We start from the raw sequence: 14,693 nt of genomic DNA on the forward strand, positions 1-14,693 counted from the left end.
CCTTTAACAAACTTAGGCATGAGCTCAATATTCTTGATTCGCGCAATTTCTTTTGCTAGATTGCACACATAGCTCATTTTATATACCTTTGATCATGTCTCTTTCATATGCTATGACTAATGTGTTTTCAAGTCTATTTCAAACCAAGTCATAGGTGTATTGAAAGGGAATTGGAGTTTTTCGGCGAAGACAAAGGCTTCCACTACGTAACTCATCCTTCGCCGTCGCTCCAAGCAACTCTCCGTTCTAGGGGGAGAAAACATGAGTACCAAGCAAACGGACTCCATCTTTGGTATAATCTTAACTCATTTATTTATGACCAAAGAGGAAGTTAGCACTATAAGGGCTCTAATGATTCCGTTTTTGGCGATTCATGCCAAAAAGGGGGAGAAATGAGCCCAAAGCAAAAGGACCGCACCACCACCTAATTCAAATTTAAAAACTTAGTATTGAATATTTTCAATTTGTAATTTCAAATGGTATCCTATCGTGTTCAAAAGGGGGAGAAAATAGTATTTCAAAATGATAAATCAAAACCCTCTTGAACACTAAGAGGAGGATCTCATTGAGGGGGAGTTTTGTTTAGTCAAAAGGAAAAGCATTTGAAACAGGGGGAGAAAATTTCAAATCTTGAAAATGCTTTGCAAAATCTTATTCATTTACCCTTGACTATTTGCAAAAGAACTTTGAAATGAATTTACAAAAGAATTTGCAAAAACAAAACTCGTGGTGCAAGCGTGGTCCAAAATGTTATAAGAAAGAAACAATCCATGCATATCTTGTAAGTATTTATTGGCTCAATTTCAAGCAACCTTTACACTTACATTATGCAAACTAGTTCAATTATACACTTCTATATTTGCTTTGGTTTGTGTTGGCATCAATCACCAAAAAGGGGGAGATTGAAAGGGAATTAGACTTACACCTTGTCCCTAATTTGTTTTGGTGGTTGAATTGCCCAACACAAACATTTGGACTAACTAAGTTTGCCCAAGTGTATAGATTACACAGGTGTAAAAGGTTCACACTCAGCCAATAAAAAGACCAAGTTTTGGATTCAACAGAAGAGCAAAGTGGGAACCGAAGGCCCTCTGGTCTGGGAGCACCGTACTGTCCGTTGTACACCGGACAGTGTCCGGTGCACCAGAGGACTCCAACTCCAACTCGCCACCTTCGGGAATTTCCAGAGGCGACTCCGCTATAATTCACCGGTCTGTCCGGTGTACACCGGACAGTGTCCGGTGCGCCAAGGAAGGTCAGCCTCAGGAACTCGCCAGCTTCGGGAAAACTCCAACGGCTAGTCCGCTAAAATTCACCGGACTGTCCGGTGTGCACCGGACTGTCCGGTGCAACCCCGGAGCAACGGCTCTCTGCCGCGCATTTAATGCGCGCTCTGCGCGCGCAGATGTCAGGCGCGCCCACTCCGGCACACCGGACAAGGAACAGTAGATGTCCGGTGTGCACCGGACACCCAGGCGGGCCCACAAGTCAGAAGCTCCAACGGTCAGAATCCAACGGCAGTGATGACGTGGCAGGGGGCACCGGACTGTCCGGTGTGCACCGGACTGTCCGGTGCGCCATCGAACAGACAGACTCCCAACGGCCACTTTTGGTGGTTGGGGCTATAAATACCCCAACCACCCCACCATTCATTGCATCCAAGTTTTCCACTTCCCAACTACTACAAGAGCTCTAGCATTCAATTCTAGACACACCAAAGAGATCAAATCCTCTCCAAATTCCACACAACGCCTTAGTGACTAGAGAGAGTGATTTGCTTGTGTTCTTTTGAGCTCTTGCGCTTGGAATGCTTCTTTTCTTTCTCACTTGTTCTTGAGATCATAACTCCATTGTAATCAAGGCAAGAGGCACCAATTGTGTGGTGGCCCTTGCGGGGAAGTTTTGTTCCCGAGTTTGATTTGAGAAGAAAAGCTCACTCGGTCCGAGGGACCGTTTGAGAGAGGGAAGGGTTGAAAGAGACCCGGCCTTTGTGGCCTCCTCAACGGGGAGTAGGTTTGCGAGAACCGAACCTCGGTAAAACAAATCCGTGTGTCACACTCTTCATTTGCTTGCGATTTGTGTTGTGCCCTCTCTCGCGGACTCGTTTTATATTTCTAACGCTAACCCGGCTTGTAGTTGTGTTTATATTTGTAAATTTCAGTTTCGCCCTATTCACCCCCCCCCCCCCCTCTAGGCGACTTTCAATTATCCATTCCACTTGGTAAACCTCCTCATTTTGATGGAGAGGACTACGGATTTTGGAGTCACAAAATGCGTAGTCACTTGTTCTCTCTCCATCCTAGCATATGGGAGATAGTAGAGAGTGGAATGAAATTTGATAGCTCGGATAGCCCTTTGTTTATCAATGAACAAATTCATAAAAACGCACAAGCTACTATTATGTTGCTAGCCTCATTATTTAGGGATGAGTACCATAAGGTGAGCGGCTTGGACAATGCCAAGCAGATCTGGAACACCCTCAAGATCTCATATGAGGGCAACGACGTCACCATGCTCACCAAGATGGAGTTGGTGGAGGGCGAACTTGGGAGATTCGCTATGATAAGGGGAGAGGAGCCAACCCAAACATACAACCGGCTCAAGACCCTTGTCAACAAGATAAGGAGCTATGGAAGCACGCGATGGATGGACCACGACGTCGTCCGCCTAATGCTAAGGTCCTTTACTATTCTTGATCCTCATCTTGTGAACAATATTCGTGAGAATCCTAGGTACACCAAGATGATGCCCGAGGAGATACTCGGAAAGTTCGTAAGCGGGCGGATGATGATCAAGGAGGCTAGATACGTGGATGATGCATTAAATGGCCCAATCCAAGAGCCTCAAACTATCGCTCTCAAAGCAACGAGAAGCAAGGAGGCGCTACCAAGCAAGGTGGCGCAAATTGAGGCGGCCAGGCTTAATGATGAAGAAATGGCCCTCATCATCAAGTGTTTCAAGACGGCGCTAAGGGGTCGCAAGGAGCATCCCAACAAGACCAAGACGAAGGGGAAGCGCTCATGCTTCAAATGTGGTAAGATTGGTCACTTTATCGCTAATTGTCCCGATAATGATAGTGACCAGGAAAAGAAGAGTGGAAAATGGGAAAGGAAGAAGAATTACAAGAAGACAAAGGGCGAGGCACATATTGGAAAGGAGTGGGATTCGGATTGCTCCATGTCCGACTCCGACAACGAAGGACTCGCCGCCACCGCCTTCAACAAGTCATCCCTTTTTCCAAACGAGCATCACACATGCCTCATGGCTAAGAAGAAGAAAATAAGTACTCGAAACTCTACTTATGCTTCTTCTAGTGAGGATGAGTCTAGTGATGATGATGAGATAGATTACTCATGCTTATTCAAGGGATTAGATAGATCTAAAATTGATAAGATTAATGAGTTGATTGATGCTTTGAATGACAAGAATATATTACTAGAAAAACAAGAGGATCTTTTATATGAGGAGCATGATAAATTTGTTAGTGCACAAAATTCTCTTGCTCTAGAAATTAAGAGGAATGAAATGCTCTCTTGTGAGTTATCTACTTGTCATGAATCCATCTCTAATTTAAGAAGTGTTAATGATGATTTGAATGCTAAGTTAGAGATCGCTAGTAAATCTAACTCTTGTGTAGAAAATATTGTAACTTGCACTAGGTGTAAAGATATTAACATTGATGCTTGGAGTGAACACCTAGCTTGCATCTCTAAATTAAATGACGAGGTGGCTAGTCTTAATGCCCAACTTAAGACTAGCAAGAGTAATTTTGATAAACTAAAATTTGCTAGGGATGCCTACACGGTTGGTAGACACCCCTCAATTAAGGATGGGCTTGGCTTCAAGAGGGAAGCCAAGAACTTGACAAGCCATAAGGCTCCCATCTCCGCCAAGGAGAAAGGGAAGGCCTCTATGGCTAGTAGTACTAAAAAGAACCATGCTTTTATGTACAATGATAGAAGACAGTCTTATAGGAGTTGTAATGCTTATGATGCTTTTGACTCTCATGCCATGTTTACTTCTAGTTCTTCCTATATGCATGGTAGAAATGTGTTTAGAAGAAATGTTGTTCATCATATGCCTAGGAGAAATGCTATTAATGTTCCTAGGAAAGTTAATGAACCTTCTACAATATATCATGCTTTAAATGCTTCCTTTGCTATTTGTAGAAAGGATAGGAAGATAGTTGCTAGAAAATTAGGGGCAAAATGCAAGGGAGATAAAACTTGCATTTGGGTCCCTAAGACAATTGTGACTAACCTTGAAGGACCCAACAAGAGTTGGGTACCTAAGACCCAAGCCTAAATTTGCCTTGCAGGTTTATGCATCCGGGGGTTCAAGCTGGATTATCGACAGCGGATGCACAAACCACATGACGGGGGAGAAGATGTTTACCTCCTACGTCAAGAACAAGGATTCCCAAGATTCAATTATATTCGGTGATGGGAATCAAGGCAAGGTGAAAGGCTTAGGCAAAATTGCAATATCAAATGAGCACTCTATATCTAATGTGTTTTTAGTTGAGTCTCTTGGATATAATTTGTTATCTGTTAGTCAATTATGCAATATGGGATATAATTGTCTATTCACAAATGTAGATGTGTCTGTCTTTAGAAGAAGTGATGGTTCACTAGCTTTTAAAGGTGTATTAGACGACAAACTTTACTTAGTTGATTTTGCAAAATAGGAGGCCGGTCTAGATGCATGCTTAATTGTTAAGACTAGCATGGGCTGGCTGTGGCATCGCCGCTTAGCGCATGTGGGGATGAAGAACCTTCACAAGCTTCTAAAGGGAGAACACGTGATAGGTTTAACTAATGTGCAATTCGAAAAAGATAGACCTTGTGCAGCCTGTCAAGCAGGTAAACAAGTGGGAGGAGCACATCACACCAAAAATGTGATGACCACATCAAGACCTTTGGAGATGCTTCATGTAGGAAACGGGTGACGCCTAAGAGGGGGGTGAATTAGGACTTCTAAAACTTTAACTAAACTAGGCCACAATTAAATCCCTAGAGCAAAACCTATGCAAATAATCAAACTAGAAAGTGCAAACTAGGTTTTTTCTAAGTGTTGCTATCTCTATCGCAATGGCTAAGTTTCAATCTACACTAAATAAGTATGTATACAAGATTGAAACTTAAATGCTTAATATAAATGCGGAAACTTAAAGAGAAAAGTAGAGAAGCAAACTCTCGTGGATGACGCTGGTATTTTTACCGAGGTATCCGGAACCACGCAAGGTCCCGACTAATCCTCGTTGGTGCCCCTACGCAAAGGGAAGCCCACGCGAGGGCCAAGCACCTCGGTCGAGTAACTCCGTAGAGAGCCACGGGCCTTCTCCACGCGCAAGTGGTGCTCCGCTTCCGGCTCCTCTCGGACGCTCCCCGCCGTCTCCACTATCGAGCTTCCGGCCGAAACGCCGCGGGCCTCGTTCCCTCCGGTACACGGTGGCGGCCGTGACACAAACACGGTTGTCACGGTCTCGCAAGACTCTCGCCCCACTCGATACAATTTCAACGGCCCACGCAAGAGCCGAGGGGTTGTGTGGTTTGTCTAAACTCACTCAACTAACTAGGATTCACCTAGAGCAAGCGCTAATGCGGTCTAACTAACCTAAGCACTTCGCAAAGCACCTACGCTAATCACCGAGTGATTCTATTAAGCACTTGGGTGTTTGAGCACTTGGAAATGTCTACAATATGCCTTGGTATGTTGCTTGGGCTCCCACACTTGAGAATGGCCGGTTGGGGGTGTATTTATAGCCCCCAACACAATTATAGCCGTTGGAGAAAAGCTGCTGCTCTCTGCGGCACACCGGACAGTCCGGTGGTGCACCGGACAGCGCACTGTAGCCTGTCCGGTGCGCCTAGTCGTTGCCTGTCTGACTCCTATCAGAGCAGGTGACCGTTGGCGCCGCAGGCTCCGGGTGCCACCTGGAACTAGCCGTTGGGCTGCAGTTCCCAGGTGCACCGGACAGTCCGGCGTGTGGGCACCGGACAGTCCGGTGTGCCACCGGACAGTCCGGTGCTCCACGCACAGACAGTCCGCAGACAGCACACCCCTCCTTTCTTGGACTTTTCTTGATCTTCTTAATGTCTTCTTTTGAGGTGTTGCTTTCCTCAATTCCTTAGTCCAAGTAATTCTTGCATCCTGTGAACTACAAACATAAACACTAGAAAACATGTTAGTCCACAGATTGTGTTAATCATCAAACACCAAAACTTCTTAGCCAAAAAGGCCTGGGGTCCATTTTCCTTACAATCTCCCCCTTTTTGGTGATTGATGACAACACAACCAAAGCAAGCAGATAATTCAAGAATTAGAATGTAAATATGCAATCTACTTGCTAGGATGCATGATTGTCGCCTTAATGTGATATTATGGACTTAAGCCTCCCCCTAACTCCATAAATCACTTACTTCCTATTTTGGACCAAATAACCAAAACCACTTGACAGGGCACTTGCAGAATTTTTAAAATTTTTAAATTGGTGGTGTTTGATGTTTGATACATTTTTCATTGCTTTGGTCCCTAAAATTCTCCCCCTTTGGAAGCAACCACCGAAAAGGAAGACATTAAAAGCATGTAGGAAGTAAATAATACTTGCCCTCATAAGGAATTGAAACTCTTGTAGAACAAAAACATATGAAAACTCCCCTTAAATGAGTGTTCTCTTCTAGAAAGAAATTTCTCCCCCTTTTTAGAGACGAAGAAATACTCCCCCTGACAGAGATCATCTACTTAGGAAAAAGCATGTGAAAATTAGAGGTGCAAGTCATGATTTGAATAGACTGACTTCCCTTATGCATAGGTAACAAAATATGATTGAACCACTTATGCATTTATAGCAACAAGGAAGTATAAGATATGAAACCGTAGTCTTATCAAATGTCGGAGAAGACGTGTAAATGATGTAAAATTACAGTTCTTTGGAGATATGCAGTGGAAGATTGTTGTCTTTCTCCGGGGACTTCATTTTTCTTACAATGAGACTATCACAAGAAAATAGACTTGAGAGGAGTGTTAGTCTCAAAGTCTTAGATTATAGAGTAATCTCCCCCTAAAGATGTGCATACAAGTTCTTTGAATACTTGTAGGAGACATGCACTTTGATTTGATATCAAGAGGGGCAGGTTATCCATAATCCGAGCTTTGGCACATATAAGTTAAATGATACCGAATGTAAGATGTGAGTGTTTTACCACTACTAGAATTCATAGTTATCAAATGATGTATCATTTACTATGAAGTGATGTAGAAGCTATGTGCCGTGCTTAAATAAATATTTTAAGCCATGTAGGTTTGCTTAAGTGTATGAATTTAAAACAAGCAATCCTACCATATGATTCACCTAGTATGCATAATTTAAAACAAAGGTAAATAACAAATGTAATACTAGGCAAGAAAGGTAAACTAGATATACATATCTAAAAACAAGAGATACAATAAGTCTAGTTACCTTAGTCATGGGTGGGAAATTTGGGTCCAAAATTTTCACTAACCCACTTGGCAATAAACTTGATTCAATATGATGTATCCCATGATATACATCCCAACTTTGCCAAGTCTCCAAATTTCCCGTAGACCTTCGGTCCACTCACTTCCCTTTTGGGATCCAAACCTTCTTGGTGCTTTTCATGGTTGAAATTATTTCCTTTGGCACCCAGATGCGTTTGGCCCCCTTTTCTTTGTTGCCTTGCTTGTTGGCCTTGATTGCTATCACCTTTCCATTCTTTTTCTTCTTGATCAAATATGGTGTAGCATCCTTTTTGTTCACCTTTTTTATGTAGGTGCTGGAGATTTTGCTTGATGGCTTTTGCTGGAGCTTTTGCCTTTGATTATCTCCGGTCATCACCTTGCATTGGAAAGACTTGTGGCCTTCCATGTGGTATAGCCTACAAATCACAGTTTCTCCCTCTACAAGCTTGTTCACTCCCGCAGTGGTGTTATCCTGTGGAGGTCGGATTTGTTTGGCTTTGCCTTTCTTGTCATACAAAGCCTTTCCAAGGCGAGCCACTTCTTGCTTTAATTGTTCATTTTCCTTTGCAACCTAATCAGAACATTTCTCTACAACAATATTCTCAACAACGACTTGGTTGCAGGAGTTAGAATCATCAATTAAATCAAAGCAGGAAGTAGAAGCATCTTTCTTAATTATTTCAGGTATTTCAACTAAAGATGGTGCTGGGGTGCTACCAATGTTTTCTAGCTTAGTAGTTAGCTCATTATTGTGTATGCTAAGAATTTCCATTTTCTCTAGCAAATTTTCAATAGCTTCTTGGGAGCTAGCTAACTTAGCCTTAAGTTTTTCATTCTTTTTAATAAGGCTATCATCGGTAGCAGTGGATGGAGCACTAGATTCTAATAGCTCAATTTTAGTTGACAGCTCACTATTTAAGTTTGCAAAAGTTTCAAATTTTTCTAGCAAACCTTTATAATCATTTTGGGAGCTAATCAACTTATTTTTCAAAGTTTTAAGTTGAGCTTTTTGCTTAGTGCAAACATCCTGGAAAAATTCTACGGCTTCCGCAAGCTCATCTACAGAGGGCTTTCCCTCACCTTCATCATCAATACTACTTTCATCACTAGAGGATGGAATGCTTTGGTTACCTCTTGCCATAAGGCATTTGTGTGATGACCGTGATGAGCGTGATGAGGACCGGTGGCTACGCGTCCTTGGAGGTTCATCTTCACTTGAAGAATCATCCCAAGTTCTAACACTTGTTAGCGTCTTGCCTTTGCTCCTCTCGTTTTTGGGTTTGGCCATATTTGGACAGTTGTCCCTGAAGTGGCCCTTCTCCCCACATGCGAAGCATCCTCTCTTCCTTTGCTTTTTCCTGTCAATGTTAAAGAGAAGATCCTCGACCTGCAGGGGCACACCCATTAGATTAATCTTGCGGATCATCCTCATTACCTTTCCGACGCGTCGGATTGTTTCTTCGTCCTCGGAGGATGATGTGCATGGCTGATTATCTTCATCATCATCACTTTCTTCTTCCTCCTCTTCTTCGCTTGAGGAACTTGGAGTGGGAGCCTTCTTTTTGCCCTTCCTATCATCACATGCAAAAGCATATGGTCTTGAGGATGTTGGCTCCTCTCCCCGACTCATTTTTCGCGACATCTCAAAAGCCGCGATTTTCCCAATCACAATGGTCGGGGTCATGTTGCTCAAGTCCTCCATGTTGTGAAGGATGGTGATGATGCTCCCATATCTTTGTTGTGGTAGCAGGGAGATAATCTTCCTCACAATGTCCGCATCACCTAGCTTATTAATGCCAATCGAATTGAGCTCATTGATAATTAGATTCAAACGAGAATACATGTCTCTAACAAGCTCATCATCTTTCATAGCAAAAGAATTATACTCATTTAAGACAAGGCAATGTTTTTGCTCACGGACATTGGATGTGCCGTCATGGAGCTCATGCAATTTTAGCCAAATCTCATTAGCAATTTTTAAGGTAAATACTTGATTAAAAATATCCATGCTAAGAGATTCATACAAGCAATTTTTGGCTCTAGCATTTAAATGAATTTCTTTTTCCTCACTCGTGGTGGGTTTCTCGGGATTCTTGAGGGGTTTCATCCCGTCACGAGTGACTCTCCAAACACCTAGATCAACGGCCTCTAGGTAACAAGCCATTCTAGCACTATAATATGGGAAGTTAGTGCCGTCGAAGTGTGGTGGCCTATGGGTATCCATCCCTTCCTCCAAAAAGCGTCGGCTCTTTTAGCGGTGAAGCTAAAGCGTTTCAAATGAGCCAAACCGGGCTTTGATACCACTTGTAGGAAACGGGTGACGCCTAAGAGGGGGGGTGAATTAGAACTTCTAAAACTTTAACTAAACTAGGCCACAATTAAATCCCTAGAGCAAAACCTATGCAAATAATCAAACTAGAAAGTGCAAACTAGGTTTTTTCTAAGTGTTGCTATCTCTATCGCAATGGCTAAGTTTCAATCTACACTAAATAAGTATGTATACAAGATTGAAACTTAAATGCTTAATATAAATGCGGAAACTTAAAGAGAAAAGTAGAGAAGCAAACTCTCGTGGATGACGCCGGTATTTTTACCGAGGTATCCGGAACCACGCAAGGTCCCGACTAATCCTCGTTGGTGCCCTATGCAAAGGGAAGCCCACGCGAGGGCCAAGCACCTCGGTCGAGTAACTCCGTAGAGAGCCACGGGCCTTCTCCACGCGCAAGTGGTGCTCCGCTTCCGGCTCCTCTCGGACGCTCCCCGCCGTCTCCACTATCGAGCTTCCGGCCGAAACGCCTCGGGCCTCGTTCCCTCCGGTACACGGTGGCGGCCGTGACACAAACACGGTTGTCACGGACTCGCAAGACTCTCGCCCCACTCGATACAATTTCAACGGCCCACGCAAGAGCCGAGGGGTTGTGTGGTTTGTCTAAACTCACTCAACTAACTAGGATTCACCTAGAGCAAGCGCTAATGCGGTCTAACTAACCTAAGCACTTCGCAAAGCACCTACGCTAATCACCGAGTGATTCTATTAAGCACTTGGGTGTTTGAGCACTTGGAAATGTCTACAATATGCCTTGGTATGTTGCTTGGGCTCCCACACTTGAGAATGGCCGGTTGGGGGTGTATTTATAGCCCCCAACACAATTGTAGCCGTTGGAGAAAAGCTGCTGCTCTCTGCGGCACACCGGACAGTCCGGTGGTGCACCGGACAGCGCACTGTAGCCTGTCCGGTGCGCCTAGCCGTTGCCTGTCTGACTCCTATCAGAGCAGGTGACCGTTGGCGCCGCAGGCTCCGGGTGCCACCTGGAACTAGCCGTTGGGCTGCAGTTCCCAGGTGCACCGGACAGTCCGGCGTGTGGGCACCGGACAGTCCGGTGTGCCACCGGACAGTCCGGTGCTCCACGCACAGACAGTCCGCAGACAGCACACCCCTCCTTTCTTGGACTTTTCTTGATCTTCTTAATGTCTTCTTTTGAGGTGTTGCTTTCCTCAATTCCTTAGTCCAAGTAATTCTTGCATCCTGTGAACTACAAACATAAACACTAGAAAACATGTTAGTCCACAGATTGTGTTAATCATCAAACACCAAAACTTCTTAGCCAAAAAGGCCTGGGGTCCATTTTCCTTACACTTCACATGGATCTCTTCGGACCCGTCGCTTATCTAAGTATAGGAGGAAGTAAGTATGGTCTTGTTATAGTTGATGACTTTTCCCGCTTCACTTGGGTATTCTTTTGCAGGATAAATCTGAAACCCAAGGGACCCTCAAGCGCTTCCTAAGGAGAGCTCAAAACGAGTTTGAGCTCAAGGTGAAAAAGATAAGGAGCGACAATGGGTCTGAATTCAAGAACCTTCAAGTGGAGGAGTACCTTGAGGAGGAAGGGATCAAGCACGAGTTCTCCGCTCCCTACACACCACAGCAAAATGGTGTGGTAGAGAGGAAGAACAGGACGCTAATAGACATGGCGAGGACAATGCTTGGAGAGTACAAGACCCCCGAGCGTTTTTGGTCGGAAGCCGTGAACACGGCTTGCCATGCCATCAACAGGGTCTACCTTCATCGCCTCCTCAAGAAGACGTCATATGAGCTACTAACCGGTAACAAACCCAATGTTTCGTATTTTTGGGTTTTGGGGAGTAAATGCTACATTCTAGTGAAGAAGGGTAGGAATTCCAAGTTTTCTCCCAAAGCCGTAGAAGGGTTTTTGTTAGGTTATGACTCAAATACAAAGGCGTATAGAGTCTTCAACAAATCATCGGGTTTGGTTGAAGTCTCTAGCGACGTTGTATTTGATGAGACTAATGGCTCTCCAAGAGAGCAAGTTGTTGATTTTGATGATGTAGATGAAGAAGAAGTTCCAACGGCCGCAATACGCACCATGGCGATTGGAGATGTGCGGCCACAAGAACAAGATGAGCGAGATCAACCTTCTTCCTCAACAATGGTGCAACCCCCATCTCAAGACGATGAACAGGAGGCGTGTGATCAAGGGGGAGCACAAGATGATCATGCAATGGAGGAAGAAGCGCAACCGGCACCTCCAACCCAAGTTCGAGCAATGATTCAAAGGGATCATCACGTCGACCAAATATTGGGTGATATTAGCAAGGGAGTAACTACTCGATCTCGATTAGTTAATTTTTGTGAGCACTACTCCTTTGTCTCTTCTATTGAGCCTTTCAGGGTAGAAGAGGCCTTGCTAGATCCGTACTGGGTGTTGGCCATGCAGGAGGAGCTCAACAACTTCAAAAGAAATGAAGTTTGGACACTGGTGCCTCGTCCCAAGCAAAATGTTGTGGGAACCAAGTGGGTGTTCCGCAACAAACAAGACGAGCACGGGGTGGTGACAAGGAACAAGGCACGACTTGTGGCAAAAGGTTATGCCCAAGTCGCAGGTTTGGACTTTGAGGAGACTTTTGCTCCTGTGGCTAGGCTAGAGTCCATTCGCATTTTGCTAGCATATGCCGCTCACCATTCTTTCAGGTTGTTCCAAATGGATGTGAAGAGCGCTTTACTCAACGGGCCAATCAAGGAGGAGGTGTACGTGGAGCAACCCCCTGGCTTCAAGGATGAACAGTACCCCGACCACGTGTGTAAGCTCTCTAAGGCGCTCTATGGACTTAAGCAAGCTCCAAGAGCATGGTATGAATGCCTTAGAGACTTTTTAATTGCTAATGCTTTCAAGGTTGGGAAAGCCGATCCAACTCTTTTTACTAAGACTTGTGATGGTGATCTTTTTGTGTGCCAAATTTATGTCGATGACATAATATTTGGTTCTACTAATCAAAAGTCTTGTGAAGAGTTTAGCATGGTGATGACTCAGAAGTTCGAGATGTTGATGATGGGCGTGTTAAGCTACTTCCTTGGGTTCCAAGTGAGGCAACTCAAGGATGGAACCTTCATCTCCCAAACAAAGTACACACAAGATTTGATCAAGCGGTTTGGGATGAAGGACGCCAAGCCCGCAAAGACTCCGATGGGAACCGACGGACACACCGACCTCAACAAAGGAGGTAAGTCCGTTGATCAAAAAGCATACTGGTCCATGATAGGGTCTTTACTTTATTTATGTGCTAGTAGACCGGATATTATGCTTAGCGTATGCATGTGTGCTAGATTTCAATCCGATCCTAAGGAGTGTCACTTAGGGGCTGTGAAGCGAATTCTTAGATATTTAGTCGCTACGCCTTGTTTCGGGATCTGGTATCCAAAGGGGTCTACCTTTGACTTGATTGGATATTCAGACTCCGACTATGCTGGATGTAAGATCGATAGGAAGAGTACATCGGGGACGTGCCAATTCTTAGGAAGGTCCCTGGTGTCGTGGAGTTCCAAGAAACAAACTTTCGTTGCACTATCCACCGCTGAGGCCGAGTACGTTGCCGCAGGACAGTGTTGCGCGCAACTACTTTGGATGAGGCAAACCCTCAGGGACTTTGGCTACAATCTGAGCAAAGTCCCACTCCTATGTGATAATGAGAGTGCTATCCGCATGGCGGATAATCCTGTTGAACACAGCCGCACGAAGCACATAGACATCCGGCATCACTTTTTGAGAGACCACCAGCAAAAGGGAGATATCGAAGTGTTTCATGTTAGCTCCGAGAACCAGCTAGCGGATATCTTTACCAAGCCTTTAGATGAGCAGACCTTTTGCAAGCTGCGTAGTGAGCTAAATGTCTTAGATTCGCGGAACTTGGATTGATTTAAAGCATACATGTGTTTATGCCTCTGATCATGTTCCTTTTGCATTGTGTTGTTTATTTATGGTGCTCGAGTTGTGCATGCACTCCCCGGACCTCACAAGTCCGTTGCAAAGTGATGCACATATTTAGGGGGAGATGTGTTACAACTTGACCCTTTAAGACTAACTATGTGCTTGAGTTTGCTTGATTTAATCTCTAAGGAGGATTGAAAGGGAAAAGGTGGACTTGGACCATGCAAGACTTCCACTGCACTCCGATGAGAGGGTAACTTATTCCAAGTTCATCTTTATGATCTTATTGTCTTTTACTCTTAGTTGAAGATTTTTGGTGAGGCAATGGGGTTAAAGGGCCAAGATTGATCCCATTTTGGTGCTTGATGCCAAAGGGGGAGAAAATAAAGGCCAAAGCAATAAATGGATCAGCTACCACTTGAGAAATTTTGAAAATAGTAGAATAGAGCTTTTGGTTTGTCAAAACACTTTTATTGTCTCTTTTGTCAAAAGGTGGCCTCTTGTGGGGAGAAGTGTTGATTATGGGAAAAGGGGGAGTTTTTGAAATCCTTGATCAATTTCTTTTGGAATACCTCTCTTTATGTCTCTCCAAGTGAATTTGACTTAGAGATAGGAAATTGAGTTTGATTTGCAAAAACAAACCAAGTGGTGGCAAAGAGTGATCCATATATGCCAAAAATGAATCAAAACATTTTGAGTTCTCATTTGCATTGATATTGCATTTGTTCTAGTTGCTTTATGTTGTGTTGGCATAAATCACCAAAAAGGGGGAGATTGAAAGGGAAATGTGCCCTTGGGCCATTTCTAAGTATTTTGGTGATTGAGTGCCAACACAAGTGCTTTTGTGTTGATCTATGCAATGTGGTGGACAAAGTGCAAATCATGTCAAAAGGTATGTTTCTCAGACTTAGTACATTGTTTTAGAGACTAATGTATTGTGTCTAAGTGCTGGAAACAGGAAAAGAACAATTGGAAATGTCTTGGCTC

The sequence above is a fragment of the Zea mays genome, chromosome 5 (genome assembly GCF_902167145.1).
Source record: "Zea mays cultivar B73 chromosome 5, Zm-B73-REFERENCE-NAM-5.0, whole genome shotgun sequence".
Taxonomy (NCBI): domain Eukaryota; kingdom Viridiplantae; phylum Streptophyta; class Magnoliopsida; order Poales; family Poaceae; genus Zea; species Zea mays.